This window comes from Centruroides sculpturatus, unplaced genomic scaffold, assembly GCF_000671375.1.
Source record: "Centruroides sculpturatus isolate CEXI.00-Female unplaced genomic scaffold, Cexi_2.0 scaffold5503, whole genome shotgun sequence".
NCBI classification, from domain to species: Eukaryota; Metazoa; Arthropoda; class Arachnida; order Scorpiones; family Buthidae; genus Centruroides; species Centruroides sculpturatus.
Window position 1 is genome coordinate 1 of NW_019389588.1, and position 4,282 is coordinate 4,282.

Sequence of the window (4,282 nt, forward strand, 5' to 3'; positions counted from 1 at the left end):
CCTAGATTCAATGTAAAATAATACAGGGAGATTATAATTAAAGTTTCACTTTGAAATGGCCATAAAATGAAAACTACTGAACAGAATGTTATCAAACTTGGTAATAGTGTACAGGACGTCATGAGATTTTATATTTTATTTCCCATGAAAAGAATAGCTCAAAAACTCACCACCAACGGAAAAATGGCGCTATCGGCAATATTGTTAAAAGAAATAAGACTGTTAAAAGAAATAAGACACGAAGACATCGTTGAAAATGTTTTTAATCGGTTTTAAAACGAAACTGTTTGTGGGGTTACTCCTGATATGCTAAGAGCTACTGTTGAGAACACAGTAATGCGATGTAACTTGCTTATCGAAAATGGTGGACACCACATTGAACATGGTCTGTAAAGCGTTTTAAAAGCAATTAAAAACATTTTCAACGATGTTTTAATGTTTTATTTCTTTTAACAATATTGGAGATAGCGCCATTTTTCCGTTGGTGGTGAGTTTTTGAACTATTTTTTTCGAAGGAAATAAAATCCCATGACGTCCTGTACACTATTACCAAGTTTGATAACATTTTGTCCAGTAGTTTTCATTTTATGGCCATTTCAAAGTGGAACTTTAATTATAATCACCCCTGTATAATAAAAGTTCTTAATTGAGAGACATGGTTTCAAAAATAATGTGACCATATTAGTGGTTTTCCAAATACAGCAGAAGATACTCTATTTAAAGTGTACAGTATATTATACATTATTTCCAATTATAGGAATAGCCTAACCGATTAAGTTTTTCACATTATAAAAGTTCATTAATGGGGTGCCTAATAATTCAAAATTGTCCTTTAATAAGACAGCTTACAAAAGCAGCAGATGCTCCAGGTTTGTTCAAGAATAATAATAGAATTTTATGGATCAGAATTTTTTTGGACACATGATTAACTAATGGCAGTGTCTGATATAATTATCAGTAGATGTTAAGTATATTTTACTAGATTTAATACCAGATATAAATCTACTTATTTACTAATATCAGCAGGTAAAATAACATATGTTGCATATATGTATGTACTTTATATACAGTAGTTAAGTCAGCTTTAACACGAAGTGTAAATAATTTATTTATAATGTTTTATTTAAATCATTAAGATTTAAATAAAACATCATAAATAAATTATTTACAGTTCGAAAAACTTCTCATTTGAACAGAGAAAACATAGCACTACACTTCGAAAAATTTCACTTTATTTAGGTAAATTTTTATTTGGATTTTAATGGATTGAGTTATGTTCGGTAATCAATCCAATCCAATGCAATCCGTGGCTCTTTTGGTACTGTTAATTAACTTGTTAATATCCAAATTGACATATTATTACAATAAAAATCAATATTTTCAATAAATTAAAAACTAATTAATAAATTGAAGTAATAAACAATAAATATTCTTACCTTGTTTAACACTATAATCTTACTTTCAGAGTTTAAAAATTGTATTTGATGCGTAACTAAAATGCAAATTTTCTTTTTCAGATATTCCAATATACATCTGAAAGAAAAACGTGTTTAACTGTGTTAAATTATACACATAAAATATAATTTAATTATTTACTTTTCGTATATATGTTTCGCCACTGGAACATCAACAGCACTCAGTGGATCGTCAAGGAGGAATATATCGGCATCTAGATAAAGTGCTCTAAAATTATAAAAACATAACATTAACTCAGTACCAAAAAGCAAAAACATTACTCATACATGAGATTTGTTGAGGCTTATCTAGCAAGAATGGAAAACGATAATACAGAAATTCCACAAACAGAAAAATCATGCATTGCAGAAACCTCAAAGAATTTCTCATCCCATTTCCTACAAAAATAGCCTGAAATCTGAAGTAACTGAGACTTTGTTATGTATTTATACTTTGTAAAAATGTACATAAAAAGTAATATAATTGTGCACATTTTCATTTTACATTTCAATATAATAGTAGTCGCTAATCAGATCATATAACGAATCTTGTTTATTAAAATGCCGCTATTTATGTTTTGTATTAACAACATAAATGGAACAATTTGGAACAACATCAATGAGACAAAAAAATATTTAAAAGTAACTGCAGTTTCTATTTTGATGTTTGAGTAATGTTTTTGTGAATACTTACTGAAAAAATTTAAAAAGCAATACGCATAAGCATTACTTCAATTTCATGAAAATGTACATGGGTGAATATAATTACAGAATAAGTATTTAGAGCTAACTGTATAGAACTATTAAAAATTTTACCAAATTTCGTATACATACTGTAATGTGAATGAGATTTTGATTTTTGAAAAAAATCTTTTACTGTAACATTTAGACATTAAAAATATTTCGCGGTGATGACTCCTTGGTGTACATATTAGGTACGTTTTCTAATGCATTTCGTGTATAAAATTGTTGCAAAATGGTCTTGACAGTTCTTCATAAATTCCTCTATGAATGAAACAGTAATCTCAGCTTCGCAATTCTGGGCATAACACGTTTACATCTTCCATTATAAGCGCTGCCTTATGTTTTTCTTATTATGTGTTTGTTAAAAAAACTAAAAAAAAATTTAATGCATAATATATTCAAGTGCAAAATAAACAATAAAGATGTAGTCCGAATATTGAGAATATTTGGAAAATGGTTTTGCATTTTTTATAAGACTGCAACATTTCTAAGAAACCAGTACAGAGATGTCAAACACATGCAAGCACTCATGACCTCGCTATTGCCGAAGTGAAACACGGAATGGAAAATTTTCAACGCGAAAATAGTGCACATGCAATAACAGGACAATTAAATAATCCCTATACAACTGTGTGGAAAGTTCTGTAAAAATGATAAGTATTATCCAACAAATATAGTTCTCATATAAAAGAATTTCTGGTTTAGTAATAAGTGGAAAACATCTGCCATGACATTTCTAGCTTGCATGATGCTTAATGATATGAGATGCTAGCTAATTCTTTGGAGCAATAAGACTCATTTTTATAATAATATGAATACTCACACTGTCGTATTTGTTGTAATAATTCATACTTTTACCAACAAATTGCATTGACATAAATGACAATATGATATGGTTTTCATCGTTTATCATTTATCTTTATTATTTTTATGAAAAGTATTCTTAATCTGGACCAAGAAAATGTCTTGTATATGCCAGTAATAATGTGCTTCAAAACTTTACTAATCCTGCCCTACAGCAGAGGATTTGTCTGAAGACCATAATCTATATGCAAGATAAAAGAAACCTCACGTATAGGCAAAAATGTGCAACCCTTACTACAAAAACCTTTTTCACAAGAGAAATTGATTACCTAATGATTTTCAACATTATGGCTACCTCGATTATCATATCTGAATTAGTGTGACTATTTGTTATGTGGCTCTCTAAAGAGCCTTCTTTAATTACGCTTTGTTCTCAACCTCTTTCAACAACAGAATTTCATGTGAGTGGTGTTTAGCCATCGAGTATGTTGTATAATACATTGTTTATGGTCTGCATAGGGAGAGCATATACAGCCATATCTTCCATTTAATCATCAATTCAACATTTCATAGCTGTAATTAAAATAACATTACTCTAGTCTTTTTCTTAAATTAAATCCCAAAATTTATTAGAAAATATACCACGCATTTGTATTAAAGGGACAATGCCAAAACTTGCCCTATTGGCTGAAATTTCTTTGTAAACGAAACTACATAATCATGACAGTATGAATACGAAAGTTTGTTGAGATTTGCTCAATAGTTCTTTCTACAAAACCTAGTCTACTCTCTGTGAAGCCCTATATTGTTATCATACTGTATTGTTATATCTGCAGTAATAAAAATATAACATTAAAGCGAAAGACGTATCTTACCTTGCTAGATTAATTCTTGCCTTTTGCCCACCGCTCATTATCACTCCTCTTTCTCCTACAATAGTCAGATCGCCTTTAGGAAATAAACTTATATCCTAAAATTAGTAATAGAAATACAAAAATAAAACAGTTTCAACCTGTTCCAGCAAATTTTTCTTATTTTTTATTTTTCTAATATTTTCGGGTATTTATACAGCCACCATCAAGAACGAATACATAATAAAATAAGTTATAAAATTTAAATTCAACAGTGTTATAAATATGGATCAATGACATGTTAAGTCAGCTTTAACACGAAGTGTAAATAATTTATTTATAATGTTTTATTTAAATCATTAAGATTTAAATAAAACATTAATGCTGACTTCTCATTTGAACAGAGATAGTTCATGTCACCAAACAGAA

At 29.0% G+C, this 4,282-nt stretch overlaps 1 long non-coding RNA gene across 1 annotated transcript; it reads right to left on the reverse strand.

Moving 5' to 3' along the window:
- Positions 1 to 1,435: 1,435 nt before the first annotated feature.
- LOC111617314 lies at positions 1,436 to 3,987 on the reverse strand. Its single transcript, XR_002755399.1, has 3 exons — positions 3,878 to 3,987; positions 1,597 to 1,683; positions 1,436 to 1,533 (listed from the first exon to the last, which is right to left on the reverse strand). It is a non-coding gene; the product is annotated as an uncharacterized LOC111617314 (long non-coding RNA).
- Between the last annotated feature and the right edge of the window lie 295 nt (positions 3,988 to 4,282).